Genomic DNA, 18,358 nt, shown 5'->3' on the forward strand with positions numbered 1-18,358 from the left:
TTATCATTTGCTCGAACGAATTTGTAAATATGAATTGGATTAAGATGAGAGTTCTCTTCGGCTGATCAAACTTCATGCAGATCTTCACTAAAACACTTTTATTCAGGACTGAAAGTCAAGGTCATTTATTGGTTACAACTTCAAAACCCATGCATTACCTAGTTCTTAACTTACCTGGCAATGACGGTATTCTAAACTAGATATAATGAAAAGCCCGCCAAATTGTCTATGACAATTTCTAGTTGTTATCATATTTATTTCAAACAAAGCTGCCGAATAACTACATATACATTAAATAGGAATACCTCATAAAATAATTTGATAAAGTGATTAGATAACAATAAGGCCCAAGGCATTACCACACATTTCCATAATTGTTTTTCGTATTCGTTAAGAATATATGGTCACATAGACCATACAGCTTGATTGTGTGTCAATTTATGATAGAAACTCACTAAGTGAGTATGTGTTCTTTTCTTTTCTCTCCGATGCAAGTATTGAGTGATAGTGTGTTATTCTCTGTTTGACAGAAATCTTACTGATTGTGTTATTCTCTGTTTGACAGAGATGGTAACGAGTGATTGTGTTATTTTCTGTTTGATCGCGATTCATCTTACTGATTGTGATGTTTCTATAGTTTTTGTTCAGATTGTCTTTTAATTGATTGTGTATTTTCTGACAGAGATTTTACAGATTGTGTATTATTGTCTGTTTGTCAGAGATTTTATCGATTGTGTGTTATTTTCTGTTTGACAGAGATCTTACTGATTGTGTTATTATTGTCTGTTTGACAGAGATTTTACCGATTGTGTGTTATTTTCTGTTTGACGGAGATCTTACTGATTGTGTTATTTTCTGACAGAGATTTTACAGATTGTGTATTATTGTCTGTTTGACAGAGATTTTATTGATTGTGTGTTATTTTCTGTTTGACAGAGATCTTACTTGATTGTGTTATTATTGTCTGTTTGACAGAGATCTTTGTGTGTTATTCAGTTTGACAGAGATTTTACCGATTTCGTGTTATTTTCTGTTTGACACAGATCTTACTGATTGTGTTATTTTCTGTTTGACAGAAATCTTACTGATTGTGTGTTATTGTCTGTTTGATAGAGATCTTTGTGGTTGTGTATTTTTGTCTATTTGACAGAGATTTTACCGAATGTTTGTTTGACAGAGATCTTACTGTTTTTGTGTTACTGACTGTTTGACAGAGGTCTTACTGATTGTGTTACTGCCTGTTTGATAGAGATCTTACTGATTGTGTGTTACTGCCTGTTTGACATAGATCTTACTGATTGTGTGTTATTGTCTGTTTGACAGAGATCTCACTGATTGTGTGTTACTGCCTGTTTGACAGAGATGGTACTGATTGTGTGTTACTGCCTGTTTGACAGAGATGGTACTGATTGTGTGTTATTGTCTGTTTGACAGAGATCTTACTGATAGTGTGTTATTGTCTGTTCGCCAATGATCTTACTGATTGTGTTACTGTCTGTTTGACAGAGATCTTACTGATTGTGTATTATTGTCTGTTTGACAGAGATGGTACTGGTTGTGTGTTATTGTCTATTTGACAGAGATCTTACTGATTGTGTGTTATGGTCTGTTTGCCAGCGATCTTACTGATTGTGTTACTGTCTGTTTGACAGAGATGGTACTGGATGTGTATTATTGTCTGTTTGACAGAGATCTTACTGACTGTGTGTTATTGTCTGTTTGACAGAGATCTTACTGATCGTGTATTATTGTCTGCTTGCCAGTGATCTTACTGATTGTGTTACTGTCTGTTTGACAGAGATCTTACTGATTGTGTGTTATTGTCTCTTTGACAGAGATGATACTGGATGTGTGTTACTGTCTGTTTGACAGAGATCTTACCGATTGCGTACTGAGTGCATGTCATAAATCATTTTGCATGGTTTAATTGGTCGGGTTTTTAGTGATAGTGTCGAATCCGTAACTGATATAGGGATTATCGTCACTCTCCGGTTGCCCTACTATTGCTTGGCATAAGCTAACGTGATTGTGATAGGTATTCTGAGGATTTGAATGTTGGTATGTGGAATTCATATTTTCAGGTGGGTGAACATTCTTCTGGTGTTCATCGCCTTCTGGTTGATAATACCTGTGGTCATTGCCATTGACAATGGCTTGAACAGTTGGTTGCTTATTCAGGGTTCCGTCTTGATGACCATTTAGGTTGGTAGGTAAAGTATTTTCCTGGGAGGAGGGAACTTGTCTAAGTAATGTATTTTCCGGTCGGCAAAGATATTGTGATGATTGTTGACATGTATTAGTGCGCACTTGAAGAGACTGACGTTCTTCGAAATCTTGGTCAGATATACTTTGAGGGTGACAAATGTTTTCTGTTTTAACTTGTCTATCAAATGCTGACACGTGGCACTTTCCGGCTGTCGAAGGTCTTCCGTATCAACTTGTCTATCTATATGCCGACAAGCGCCGCTTTGCGGTTGAAAACCACACGTTTCTCTAGTATCTAAATGAAATTCATTTCGAAATGATATGTGTTGGGTGGAAAAATGACAAAAATTTCGTTTGATATTTTCTGTTGGTTTAGGGAACTGAGTATCTGCACTAGGCTGGTATTCAACACCAGAAGGACGGAATTTGTTTTGTTGGGATACCAACACACCATGATTGGAATTATCGTTATGTCGCTGTCGTTGGTGACCTATTCGATTTTGCTGGTTTAAAGGAGTGGCATTGCTACAAATGGTAGATTTATCGCATTTTGTTTGTTTACTCTTGCCCAGAATTTCATCTTCAGAGTTACAATGTGGTTGGTAGCTATGCGTATGGTACAGTGTCAAGTCGGCGTTCTCACAAGCCTCTGCGGCCACGCTTTTGTGTTTTGGTGATTCTTGTTCAGAAGGCAGAACCATCTTACTATTATCCACGTGTTCATGTCCCTCACGTCCAGGGAGCCCCGTTTGTTGTAACATCAAATGAAACTTTCTCTCTTGTAATTCAGATGCGTACAGTTTTACATATTTTGTTTCACCAAAATTGCCCTCCTCACCGAGAGTTATTGCTGTTTCAATCCGAAAAATAGCTGCCTCTATATTCATCATTGCTTCTTCTACACTTCGTTTGCGAGCCATTTCAGATATTCCTTGTATTAAACAGCGATTGCTGTCAATTTCATGCAGACGTGCTCTGGCTACGTGATAAAACATTCGTCTCCTTGATTCTATTCCATCCCATATGTTATCGATCTCGGCCATCAATTGTCTCGCTCTCGTCACGTATTTCTGTCTGGTTACACATCGCGGTATTAAATCACACCTGTTACTGATGCCCAGAAGGCAATACACCATCCGCAGCAAAAACATTCGCTTCCAGAAAAACCGCGTCACATCATCCTCGTCTTCGAGAGCTTGCAGACTTACACCAGCAAGGTCGATAATCGTATCACGCAGATCGCCCGTGGGGTAGCTCTCGAATTTGCAAAGATAGTTGAAAACTTGAATATACAACATGTTTTCAAGTTGAACGCATGGACCAATGTGATATGAAGCTACCCGTGCGTCCGTTAGGAACTCCTCGCCGCTCTCAATGTCATCGGCTATAGCACAGGTAATCGCCATTCTTGATTTATACGCAACTTCCGTAACATGAGTGTTGGAAGTTTCGGGTATCAGATCTTCAAGCTCTTTTGAACCGATTGTGTGTAGGGAATTTCCTCACATATAGCATCGTATGTTAATCTATTTCCGCACACAGAGAGGCCGCGTATTTATCTGCGATCACCATCTTTTTCTCGGAGTCCACTTCACTTAAAAACCTGACTCTGAATCGTTGAGACAGTTCATGGAGATTTTCCTTAGGATTCTTAAATGTATTATTTTGAGTGTTTATTTTGAGCGACACAAACAATTCTTGTGCAAACCTATGATCTGCTCCACGACAGTTCCCTCTTTGGAGCCTCACGACGTCATTCAAGCGGCCTTTGATGCTCCGAATATGAACAGAGAGCTCTAGCGACTGATTCGTGTAGCCTGTGGCACACGAATATGTGGTAACAGACTCAGGAAAGAAGGAAAGGAACATCTTATTGAAATGAACTTTATAACTTCTTTCCATACTACCACTTGATCCTCAAAACTGCTCATATAGATATCGTACACGTGCTTAGCATTTGAAGCGTCAACGTGACCACGCATTCGTAATGTACTGACAATGGTGATGGGATCTACGTTATTTTTAAATATGACTTGTAATCCTGTAACAGCGATATCTCCTCCGCATCCATTGTTGATTAAGTTAACGCCCCAAACGTAACATTTTGTTATTGATATCGCTTTCTCTCCTATTACATCAGAGCCTTATTCTGAAATGAACGAACAACGTATTAGCGTATGTTATACTAAATTTCATTTGTTTGTTAGATTTTAAATCAACGTTCTACTAACAGCAAGGGTCATGCATATGTAGTATGTGGTGCGTGTTTTGGGGGACTGCGATATATTCGTGTTGTGTCTTCCCAAATGTTATAACCAAATCGATCGTACTCATGTTAGAGGTTGTTATTTCAAATAAATATTAAGTTACATGTATGAAAAGTTTAAACGCGCAACAAATCATGTAAATGTAAAACAAATGAGGACAGACTTATTTTTGTACTGCAATCTCAAACAAAATTTGCTAGAGGGGCATTGACCCCCATTTATAAAATGTTTTCTCGATTTGTCTTGCTTTTCTCTACTTTAAATATTCGATCAATCAATTAGGAAAGTTGACGAGAACAAAACCACCAAAACACACAGACGATATATTGAAATAATAATGGCTGTCTGGCCAGGCCATTTTCATAATGTACATTGCATATGAATAGCTGTGCTCAGTGTAGCAGACTGCAGAGCAATTGATCGGCTTTGTTAAAGACTATCCGCTTGATTAGGGTATTTATTGGTAGTAATTGTGTTAAGTACGGGTTTGTTATTATGTAGGGTAGTGTTTGTTTTTACCTGCCGATTGGTCGGTAAGATGATGTGATGTGAATAATGATGTTATCTGTACAATAAATTGGGTTATTAAAATCTTCAGGCGGCTTGTTTTCTAAACTTGATCAGCTTAACACCTCTTAATTTTAAGAAATCACAAAGTAACAAGCACCGTAATTTTCATATTCATGAATCAATTTATTGGTAGTAGATGTGAAATGGGTCTGTTATTTTGTAGGGTACGACTTCCTATCCCCCGTTCCAATTGTTTCTGCTACATTTATATAGACAAAAAATAATATTTATTACAAAAATTCTTAACAATTAATGTATACAGAAACTAGTATAAGACATTTTGTTTGGTTTATTATATTGAAGTCCTATTAAATATAACAGCCAGGGTCAGAAAGGTTACGCACAGCTAATAAAATATCATCAGCCTATAACATAATAAAAAATTGAGTAATTCATAAATGGTAATACATTGCAGACATTATCATTTTAATTTTGCTATGCTTCTAATGATAATTATTTACCTCCTATAAGCAGAACAGTTTTGGACATTTTAGTTTTGCTATGCTTCTATTGATAATTATTTACCTCCTATAAGCAGAACAGTTTTGGCCATTTTTTAACAAACTTATGCAGCTTTCTGTTATTGAAGTCACACCATATCTACTACACATTAAAATGGTGTAGACCACAATCAAATACGATCAAGCAAACACAAGATATTTACACAGAATTAATTGATCGATTTTATTATTTACAGCATGTTAATACATTTTAAACACTACTATCATAACTCGGCAAATAAATATTGAGTGTTGTACGCTAATTCCATCATTATATTTCGACATGTCATGATAATGTTAAGTATGTGATGGATATATACACACCAAAAAGTTATCAGTTTAGTTTCGTTTTTATAAATATCCAATATTACGTGTTTTTCAGGGTATTAGGTCATAGTGTTATTACGAAATGTACAGGTGTTCCATCGTTGAAAATATAATACGTTTTTGACGCCATGCATGGGCGATTTATAGATATTCGGCATTTTCATTCAAAACCGTTCACGGTAAATGCACTTTGAAGCATTAATGTTATTACATTATCGGAAATGATTATAGAGTAGTTGAAGGGCTGAGTCATTTCTTGATAAAACCCAATGACAGAAACCCCGTCTCGCATCGTAAACATTATATACTTCCTTTAGTTGCAGGAATTGTCGTCTGTGTTTATCAAATGAAATCTGAGTTATGTACGGGGAGTATCATAATCATAATATTTTAGCAGTATAATATACTTCACAATTATATTTTATCAGTCATTACTTAAACGTTCTGTCGACAACTATGCTTACATTTGTACATACATTGTACGGGTATGTTATTATTACAAATGCTACGGGATACGGCTATAAATATGTCAATATCCTCTTTAAATAATGTTAACCTTATTTTAATTGCGCTCCTTCACCCAAGTATACGGCCATTGTGTCATTGATACGATTGATTGAACATTTCGATTCATTCACTACTGCCCGCTCTGTGTTTTATTCACTCCTTTTATTCCATTTAAAAATCTTATTTCATACATACACGGCCCTTTAGCAATACGGGTCTTCAATTTTCAAATTTAATTTAAACGTCATTTTCCAGCTCTCAGAAAATAGTAAAGTGTTTATTTAAGGTATGGTCGTTACTCCGCTTTCGATATTGGGAAACCCATTCTGGTCATTTTTAAATCGTTTGCTTGGATAATTGCAACCAACATACATGTAGCCATAGACTTTTACGAGCATAAGTTCAAAACAATGTTTCATTTTACTTTCATTTTTTTAAACGAGACATGTAACATAGGTTAACATACAGTTAATCTTTCAGACATTTAGAAAACAAACACAACAGCTTCAGATTTGGTTTATTTTATCAGATAAACGTACCATTAACAGCCGGGTCATTTATGGACGCTGTGCAATGCGGTGAATGTCTGTTTGTGGTATATTGTAAAAGTAAAATAATATTTATACCCCCGCGACGAAATTAAGAGGGGTAAAGTGGAATCGGGTTGTCCTGTCTGTCCGTGTCTCTGTAGACGCAACTTTGTCCGGCTCAAGTACGTGACATATTAATAAAATTTGGTTCACAGACACCTGACATAAAGGAGAGTTGAGTAAATTATACAGGGCTCTGCAATGTCCCCAATAATTGGAGTATGCAGCGGGGGTATAAGTCGGCCACAGTTCTAGTTAAAAAGTGCATTAAATGGATTCATTTGCTTTGTGATGTTTGGATAACATGATATTTTTATCCGTAGTGGGTGTGGAATGTCGTTATTGATTGAAAAAACTATTCATTAATAATGTGAAATGTTACAACTTTTCATTGTTGACTTATTACAGTAGTATCTGTAAACAAAGGAAAGAAAATTTTCATGTACAACGTGATAATTCATTTTAGTTTTTTTTAAACTGTAAATTATTAGACGGTAGTAGTTGTTTCCTCTCTCTATATATAGTCATACCTGGGCCCGGCACCATAAAACTTTCTCAGACAGATTGTTTTTACTCAAGCCTATGTAGAATCTGAGAATAGCTTTATGGTGCAGGGCCCTGGCCTTTTTAGGTTTTTTTTCACATGTTCAGTATACCATTATAACATATGCAAACGTGTAGAGATTTCACCGTGTTAAATAAAGAATAATTCTTCATAGTTATGTTGGTTGGTAAATTATAAATACACGTGTTATGTTGATATTTATGCTTGGTCGTAAAGGCCAAAGAAATACGCTGTAGTTTGCCTCGTTTGTAAATACACATTGATAGACACATTATTAATGTCCAGATAAAATTATCTTGATTAAACATGAATATTGCTACGCGCTATAACATCAACGCTATATTTAGGCAGAACATATCAACCCATGTACTATTTACCTCAACATTTGATACACAGTACGTATTAACACTAATATTTTAATTTTATTGCAAATAAGTTGCAAAAGGATTTGGCATCAGGCAAAGCCTATATTAGCCATCTTTAAACAATCCGATATGGTACAATTATCAATAAAATATTTTAACATTTGATATAACTTCATGAACATTTGATATAACTTCATGAATGTATCTCCCCAACCTATCGCCATATCTACCTCAATATTTGATAAACTGTTTATATTTACTTACCTCAATATTCGAAAGTCATTCAATCCTCGAAATACTGCCTTCGTCTTTTCATGTTTCCTCTGATATGCTGTTTACCTTTGTCTTTCGAAGAAAACAGCCAATACTGGGAATTCCATTGTAGCTAATTTTAGATCGGTGCATTGGATGAATGCATCTGACACAACCGCAGTATTGTTGTCAGATCGATATTTTAATATCCACTGCAGCGTATGTCGGGATCAGCGTGTCCCTTGTCTAATTAGCTCGACTGTCGCTGTTGTAAAGTACCACAGTATAAATTTGTATCTCGATATCGTAACACGTTCATTCAAGTGTAAAAATTATAGAACAGTTAATATGTAGATAACCATTTTATCGCTATTGACATAATAAGCTGTTAGTAAAATGGAGATGAAATGAGGTGTTTACTCCAAACGTTTCAGTAAATTCTAAATTAAATGTAAGCTTAGCTTTGTATTCTCTTGATGTAATTTATATAATTTCGAAATAGGACTAACATCATGTGTAGATTGCGAGTCCCATTGTTTACTACCTACATCACTTAGATAGCTAAGAAATCGATGTACGTTAAATGAATAAAAACGACCAATTTTAACTGGTTTATCGATAATGATTGTTATCTTAATCTGTTAAGCACGCCATGGTTTTCACAAAGGCGTTTATATGTTATTAAGTGTGTATCACGTGTGTACTTGTATTACCATGTGCCCTTTGTTGTCGTATGATTGGTCTTTTCCTTTACATACAATACTAGCTAGGTCACGGCATTTAACACGAGTGGGTGTAAACTGTGAACTCTTCCGAATGTGCACTGGTATATTTCTGTAAACGGTTGGTTGGGTGAATAGATAACGAAACTAGAAAAGCTATTAGATCATCACAAAAATTATATGGTACATTTTAAACAGAAAATTTTCATTCCAAATCGATACAAACATCATTCGATTCAATGGACTTCCGATGAAGTCACGGAGAAAATGACGGACTAAAATTTGAGATGCATCGGCTTTCCGATATTTTTGTGGACATTTTTCTGATTAATAACATTTTAGCTTGGGCAAATGAATGGAGAAAACAAGGCCGCAAAAGCAGTCAGTAGAAAACGGTAAAAAAACAGTCGAATGCGAGGGGTACCTGACAAGAAGTCGGGATTAGAAAATAAAATGACGGGGATTAGAAAACAAAATGACGGACGGTAACGTGTCGAACAAAGAGCTGAAAAAAACGTATGCTTGAAATAAAAGAGAGTGCGAAAAATCTTGATTGTAAAAGAACTACAGAAATGAAAATGAAATAAAAGTAAATACACAACCTCTTACTGTACGTTGTCGATCACCAAAGCAATCAATTGCAAGATGTTTTAACGATGATAAGAAATTGTTTCAGAAGAATTTGGTATAAGTGCCGACCTACAAATGGCTAATGCGCACCGTCTACCAATCAGATTAAAATACAGATCCTTGTTATCAAATAGGATCTCACAACATCCCATTAGGTGTCACGTTCTAGTGACCTTTGGGAATGGCAAATCAAATTGCAGCTGCCAGAATCTTGTCTGGGGACGAAACATTTTCAAAAAGCTGTCAAATTTTTTTCGTGTACTTAGTCATCTCCCCAAAGAGGACAGCAAAACTAATTGTATATGAATACTGAGACAAAATGGCGTTTTCAATTGATGTAGCAAGTGGTTAAAAATGCCTTTGATATGAAGTACAGGTGGTAGAAAGGTCATCCGAACATGACCCTTTCATGGGATGTTGTCAGATCATCTATTGAACGGAGTGGTTTTAAGGATATATATTTTAATCAGATTGATTAGTTCGTTTGAACGAAACTTGGAAATGAAGAGAGGGTCTGATCCTATTATCAAGTTCCAGGCCAGAGCTGTACTCTAAAACAAATCGGAAGCTATAAGGACTGACCTGCGGAGGCGCTGGATGAAGAAGGGGGAGGGTGTGTGTGTGTTTGTGTTAGCACAGCAAGCTTTTAAAATCAGATCGGAGCTTAATCTTTAAACAAGGAGGGTTGCATGATGATATAGGCCTACTATAATTATAATTCTTAAAGTTAATTTTATACAGTTGCATGGCTGCATTGTAATTTTTGTATCTGGGGCCAGTCTGATTTACATACAATAACAAAATGCTCTAACAATACTCTTAAAAGGTTGTATACTCATGCATGCTCAACCTACACACACTGAAATAATTGTAATTCAAAAGTTAGTCAAAGATGTTCCACCGCCCACGAATAGTATTTTTTTCTCTATCAAAAACAGGAGTAGACGAATTGGTATTTTTCTTTAGTTACAAAAGTTACTTACTTTTACACCATAACCACCATTGAAAAATTGGGACTTCCTATTTCAATTTAAGATAAAAATTATTTAAAAAATATTAATTATGTCTTAAATTAAAACAAATCTATCGCGCCATGCTCTATATTGATTTAAATACTTATTGTGCATGCACTAAAAGCAAAATGAATTATTTTATATACATTTTCGTGTTAATTAGACACGTATAAATACGATTATACATCAGTTATTTTTGATGGGTATCGATTATGTTTTGCCGGCGGTAGAGCATCTTTAAGTCTATGTAAAACTCATCATATATTAATAGGAGTTACCTCCCTTACGTGCCAAGATTTAGTTCAAAAGGAGTAAAGACATCTTATATGTTATCATAAATTTGACTGTTCCCCGAACTATATATTTAATCCAACCTCATTTTTCTTTATTATTTGTTTGGTTGGGAAAATACAAGTGTTAATTAACAAAGTTCTGACAGCATACTAATTTGCATTAATGACAGTTCTTGAGTGAGATACCTTTAAATATTACGGTAGATTGGTATGTGGTACACATTTTCCCACCACGACCATTACTTGTTATAACTACTTGAGTATATACATTTATTAGCATACCGGCATTTAACCTGTTTTATATTAGACATATTGTTTATTGTACCCCCGAATTCATGTTCTTGAATTGAAGTCCATCCTAGAGTCAAGATACGTGTAACTAAGATAGACTTTGGTTGAATCAATTCAGTTAGTACCTAAGTTTACCTGTGCAGGTACTTTTAATAAATCATTAATGCGGCGTTACTCAAATTTGAGTGGTCACGGATATCTTATGATTTGAAATCCTAAAGATGAAAATTAACATTGCTCTTCACAGTACAACAAGTTGCTAGTCTCAGTATTTGGTCAGAGATCCCTAGTATAAAGTTAGAAAACCAACGTGGCTTTGTACAATTCAACTTCTTTATTTCGTTCATTTAAATAGAACTTTTGTTATGTTTGATGTCGTATCAATTAAGACGTTTTAAAAATTTTTATGCAATACTCTAATGTCATATAAGCATTTGTAAATGTAGATATATTTAATACATCAGAGGGCTGTGGCACCAATCTGTCCGCAGAAAATGCCAGAAATGGTTGAAATGGAAGCACTGGATTGCTTTTTTTTCATATTATATGTATTTTTCAATGTGTTGAATGTAAAGCCATTTTTTTCGTGATTATTTTGTGTTGTTCATGTAACATGTATAAGAGAAATATTGTGGAATATATTATTATTGTATTGATAATCATTATACTGTCCCTTTCTAAATTTGGAGAAAATAACTTCGAATATGGCAGTTCAATGTATGTCAATGAACTGTCGGGGATGAATAATACAGATACTAGAAGAGAAGTCTTTGCGGAAGAAAGAATGTTTTTAAAAAATATCCTGTATTCAGAATACACATTTCATTGAAATTCAGATTCCTTATATCAGATCAAATTAGGGTTTTGAATGCATTATCAACCCATTCAAAAGCAAGTCAAGAGGTTTAGCTGTTCTTTATATTTATGTCACAGGTACAATTAATTAATTTACTGTTAGTTGGTGATTATATGTGTCTACATTACATGTATTTGTCAGTGTGGTGTTGTAATGTGTTAAGTACCTTGTCTATTTTTAGTAACGCGGTGTTATGTACGCGTAGCCTGTACTGTGCATGTCCATATATGGTGTTGTTTACTAGTTATATGTTTAGTAGGGTTAGAAAGTGTAAGAAAGCATATAAGAGTGAGAGTGAAAGTCTTTAAAACCAGGGGGTTGGGAGGAAAGGCCGCAGATACAATGTGACCGTGCGAAGGATATATCCTCTGGGGTCCTGAGCGCAAACGCATTCGAAGCCGTATGTAGCCATTGTCACCAGACTGACAGGTCTTGGAAGGTTTTTTTATGATGTTTGTCCAGGTCCGGTGAAAAAATAAAGATAACAAAAAGAACCAGCAGGAAAGGTGTCTGTCATTATTCTCCTGTGACATTTGGCGCCCATGTAGGGATCGGAGTGGAAAACATGGATATACATCAACACCCCAGTGATGCGGAGCAGTATACAATCGTATAATCTGAGTCTCGACGGTATGACAATCATACAGCGCTGGCAATTTTTTCTGGCACCGTCGACTACAGAAAATGAGTCTACATTTCGTTTTATCTGTACATCTGTTTTATAAAGTACGTTTAGTGTTTCATCTGTAGAATCTGAATCTGAGAACCATACAAGGTCAACTCGTGTTGTATGGAATCCAACATTGAAGTTCGTATTCACAGTACACACGTATATACCGTTTAGCTAGAGCACATGTGCCAACAAGCGCGCGACTGCTCATGAGTGGATCTACCAGAAGTTGGAAATTACAGTAAAATTGACGTTTTGTCGAACTGTTTGAGTGTTGCATGTATACCTATAATGAATTTGTTTTTATTTATTTATATGCTAGATATATTCGACGGTAGGATTTTGTCAATAACTGGTAGGTAGGTGTGTTGTTAGGACACTCGACTCTGACTGAGACTTGACAAACATCGTACTCCGGGAGACGTCGTGTGCACACGTACGTGGAATATAATATGGTATTGGCTTAAGCTTTCAAAAGTTTGAACGTGGTGAGAGAAGTTAAAGTGTGGTTTGTGTAGATATTTACATGTTTTATGTTAAATATTATATGTTTTGTTATATGTTTTGATTTACATCTATATGATTTTAAAAAACAATAATAGATGGTATTGGATTTTGGTTACTACCTGTGCTATTAACATAGTTTGTTCTTCCAAAGTAAACAGTCTTAGTACAGGGGAACTAGATTTGCAGATAGCTGTGAAAGAGATTTAGATTCCAGAAGCTATTTCTAAAGTTGCTGAAGTCGAAGAAGATAAAATGGAGGTGAGTGAGATGATAGAAGTTTTGTATAAACATAACTATAGGGTAGTTACCTTTGGGCCAGGTGAGCTAACTAGTTAAACCCGATTGGATCGTTACTATGGTTACAGCGCCCCCACAATTAAGCCCATTTGGTCTTTTATCTGGCATAGTTCATTGTGAAACATTTAAAACGCGTTTTTATTGTGACTGATAATAAAATTGCCTTCATAACGATACATCACACTTGGTTTTATTAAATAGCGTTTTATCTCAAATACGAATATCAAATTTGATAGCAAATACGACTTTTTCAGTGTAGTCGTTTGAGCAATACAATAGATACGACACTACTTGAGTAGACTAAAATTTTGATATGCAAAATCATATTCAGGTTGTGATCGGTTTACCATACATGGCTCAAGATCACTGGATATGCTAAGATTTTAGGTCATCTGACCCAAAGGCTCATGATGACCTATTGCCATCATGCATCGTCAATAGTCATGCGCCGTCCGCCGTCCGTAAAAGTGTCATTCAAGTGGCTTCTTCTGAATAACCGAAAGGCCCACGGTCATGGTATTTGGCCTGTAGCATGCTGCGATGACGGGCTACCGAGTTTGTTCAAATGAATGATATCGAACTTCATTCAAGGACACGAGTCAAAATATGTCAACATGGGAATCATTGAATAAAATGTATCCCTCAATGGCCATTACTTTCGAGCACCTTCATGGATTGTAACCAAATCCTAGAAAGATGAGGAACAGATCCTGTATGAATTTTGGTGTAGTATGGTGCATGAAGATATTTTTAATTGTTAATATTTAGGGTACTCGAGATTTATCATTTTTATTTAAAACAATTATGAAACATGGAAACTACAAGAAAACCCTATCATATATGATCAATTTATTTAATACCGTTAAAAAATGTTATGACACCAAAATAAGTTTTACTTCGGGGTTTGTAAGCCTTCATATGATACATTGAAGGCACACAATGTAAAATCTGACGTAAAACTTTAATATGTGGCGCTGTAGTGGCAGAGCTAATCTATTCATGACATGAACCAGTCGTATTATGCACCAATTTATACATTTGCACAAGAAACTTTAAAGTCGATCGTGAGCGGCCATGCAACAATTCCTTTTCAATTTGCGTATCAGTTATAACATTGGGTTCGTCGGGATTATGATGACCGGCCAAACTATTGACTTCACTAGGTATACCCTAAGGGTGTTTTGTTTACTATCACGATTCTTGACATCATAAATTAGATAATCACACAGACCATGTATCAACAGTAATACATTTGTGTTAGTTTCTAGAGTTCAATGTGTATCGTTATATATATATAAACTGTGTCTATTCTGCGGAATTACTTCCAATCTCTCATACTTTCTGGAATCACATTGTACAACATACGAACGCATGCTACACCATTATAACACGTAGCGCTTTATTTCCGCTATATTATGAAAACATTCGTTTTTAAAAAGACTTAAAATTTTAACAGATTTAGTTATTTTTATAAGTTTTTTGAAGGTTAATGGTTTGTGTCTTACTCATTACATCATGCAAGAGGAAGTTATATCACCGAGCCTTTAAAGTCTTTAATTGTCTTCAGACTAATCCAATCACAAATGACATTACTAACTGTTACTTAACCTTTGATTGGCTAAGCGAACTTTGAAGTTTAAGAGAGTGTCATGACCCTGGAGCCTATATAGTGCTCGTATTTACCGAGTAAACAATGTATTGAAGATTAAGTCAAATAAGGTGTCATTCTAAACATGCTATTTAATCGCTATTTAATTAAGATGTTTAAATAATGTACACACCTGGTGTATGGCTTTGCAAAGTTCAGAATGTATGGCGTTACATATGACAAAACAATTAACAACGAGTAGACTAAAATTTTGATATGCAAAATCATATTCAGGTTGTGATCGGTTTACCATACAGGCTCAAGATCACTGGATATGCCAAGATTTTAGGTCATCTGACCCAAAGGCTCATGATGACCTATTGCCATCATGCATCGTCAATAGTCATGCGCTGTCCGCCGTCCGTAAAAGTGTCATTCAAGTGGCTTCTTCTGAATAACCGAAAGGCCCACGGTCATGGTATTTGGCCTGTAGCATGCTGCGATGACGGGCTACCGAGTTTGTTCAAATGAATGATATCGAACTTCATTCAAGGACACGAGTCAAAATATGTCAACATGGGAATCATTGAATAAAATGTATCCCTCAATGGCCATTACTTTGAGCACCTTCATGGATTGTAACCAAATCCTAGACAGATGAGGAACAGATCCTGTATGAATTTTGGTGTAGTATGGTGCATGAAGATATTTTTGATTGTTAATATTTAGGGTACTCGAGATTTATCATTTTTATTTAAAACAATTATGAAACCTGGAAACTACAAGAAAACCCTATCATATATGATCAATTTATTTAATACCGTTAAAAAATGTTATGACACCAAAATAAGTTTTACTTCGGGGTTTGTAAGCCTTCATATGATACATTGAAGGCACACAATGTAAAATCTGACGTAAAACTTTAATATGTGGCGCTGTAGTGGCAGAGCTAATCTATTCATAACATGAACCAGTCGTATCATGCACCAATTTATACATTTGCACAAGAAACTTTAAAGTCGATCGTGAGCGGCCATGCAACAATTCCTTTTCAATTTGCGTATCAGTTATAACCTTGGGTTCGTCGGGATTATGATGACCGGCCAAACTACTGACTTCACTAGGTATACCCTAAGGGTTTTTTTGTTTACTATCACGATTCTTGACATCATAAATTAGATAATCACACAGACCATGTATCAACAGTAATACATTTGTGTTAGTTTCTAGAGTTCAATGTGTATCGTTATATATATAAAATGTGTCTATTCTGCGGAATTACTTCCAATCTCTCATACTTTCTGGAATCACATTGTACAACATACGAACGCATGCAACACCATTATAACACGTAGCGCTTTATTTCCGCTATATTATGAAAACATTCGTTTTGAAAAAGACTTAAAATTATAACAGATTTAGTTATTTTTATAAGTTTTTTGAAGGTCAATGGTTTGTGTCTTACTCATTACATCCTGCAAGAGGAAGTTATATCACCGAGCCTTTAAAGTCTTTAATTGTCTTCAGACTAATCCAATCACAAATGACATTACTAACTGTTACTTAACCTTTGATTGGCTAAGCGAACTTTGAAGTTTAAGAGTGTGTCATGACCCTGGAGCCTATATAGTGCTCGTATTTACCGAGTAAACAATGTATTGAAGATTAAGTCAAATAAGGTGTCATTCTAAACATGCTATTTAATCGCTATTTAATTAAGATGTTTAAATAATGTACAAACCTGGTGTATGGCTTTGCAAAGTTCAGAATGTATGGCGTTACATATGACAAAACAATTAACAACGAAAACGCGTGATAATTTTGATATGCAAAATCATATTCAGGTTGTGATCGGTTTACCATACATGGCTCAAGATCACTGGATATGCTAAGATTTTAGGTCATCTGACCCAAAGGCTCATGATGACCTATTGCCATCATGCATCGTCAATAGTCATGCGCCGTCCGCCGTCCGTAAAAGTGTCATTCAAGTGGCTTCTTCTGAATAACCGAAAGGCCCACGGTCATGGTATTTGGCCTGTAGCATGCTGCGATGACGGGCTACCGAGTTTGTTCAAATGAATGATATCGAACTTCATTCAAGGACACGAGTCAAAATATGTCAACATGGGAATCATTGAATAAAATGTATCCCTCAATGGCCATTACTTTGAGCACCTTCATGGATTGTAACCAAATCCTAGACAGATGAGGAACAGATCCTGTATGAATTTTGGTGTAGTATGGTGCATGAAGATATTTTTGATTGTTAATATTTAGGGTACTCGAGATTTATCATTTTTATTTAAAACAATTATGAAACCTGGAAACTACAAGAAAACCCTATCATATATGATCAATTTATTTAATACCGTTAAAAAATGTTATGACACCAAAATAAGTTTTACTTCGGGGTTTGTAAGCCTTCATATGATACATTGAAGGCACACAATGTAAAATCTGACGTAAAACTTTAATATGTGGCGCTGTAGTGGCAGAGCTAATCTATTCATGACATGAACCAGTCGTATTATGCACCAATTTATACATTTGCACAAGAAACTTTAAAGTCGATCGTGAGCGGCCATGCAACAATTCCTTTTCAATTTGCGTATCAGTTATAACATTGGGTTCGTCGGGATTATGATGACCGCCAAACTATTGACTTCACTAGGTATACCCTAAGGTGTTTTGTTTACTATCACGATTCTTGACATCATAAATTAGATAATCACACAGACCATGTATCAACAGTAATACATTTGTGTTAGTTTCTAGAGTTCAATGTGTATCGTTATATATATAAACTGTGTCTATTCTGCGGAATTACTTCCAATCTCTCATACTTTCTGGAATCACATTGTACAACATACGAACGCATGCTACACCATTATAACACGTAGCGCTTTATTTCCGCTATATTATGAAAACATTCGTTTTTAAAAAGACTTAAAATTTTAACAGATTTAGTTATTTTTATAAGTTTTTTGAAGGTTAATGGTTTGTGTCTTACTCATTACATCATGCAAGAGGAAGTTATATCACCGAGCCTTTAAAGTCTTTAATTGTCTTCAGACTAATCCAATCACAAATGACATTACTAACTGTTACTTAACCTTTGATTGGCTAAGCGAACTTTGAAGTTTAAGAGAGTGTCATGACCCTGGAGCCTATATAGTGCTCGTATTTACCGAGTAAACAATGTATTGAAGATTAAAGTCAAATAAGGTGTCATTCTAAACATGCTATTTAATCGCTATTTAATTAAGATGTTTAAATAATGTACACACCTGGTGTATGGCTTTGCAAAGTTTCAGAATGTATGGCGTTACATCATTGACAA

General features: G+C 35.4%; 1 pseudogene; it reads right to left on the minus strand.

The window, feature by feature from the left end:
- Nucleotides 1-998: 998 nt before the first annotated feature.
- Nucleotides 999-4,276, minus strand: LOC138309738 (uncharacterized; annotated as a pseudogene).
- Nucleotides 4,277-18,358: the final 14,082 nt, after the last annotated feature.

The sequence above is a fragment of the Argopecten irradians genome, chromosome 15 (genome assembly GCF_041381155.1).
Source record: "Argopecten irradians isolate NY chromosome 15, Ai_NY, whole genome shotgun sequence".
In the NCBI taxonomy this organism is placed as follows: Eukaryota; Metazoa; Mollusca; class Bivalvia; order Pectinida; family Pectinidae; genus Argopecten; species Argopecten irradians.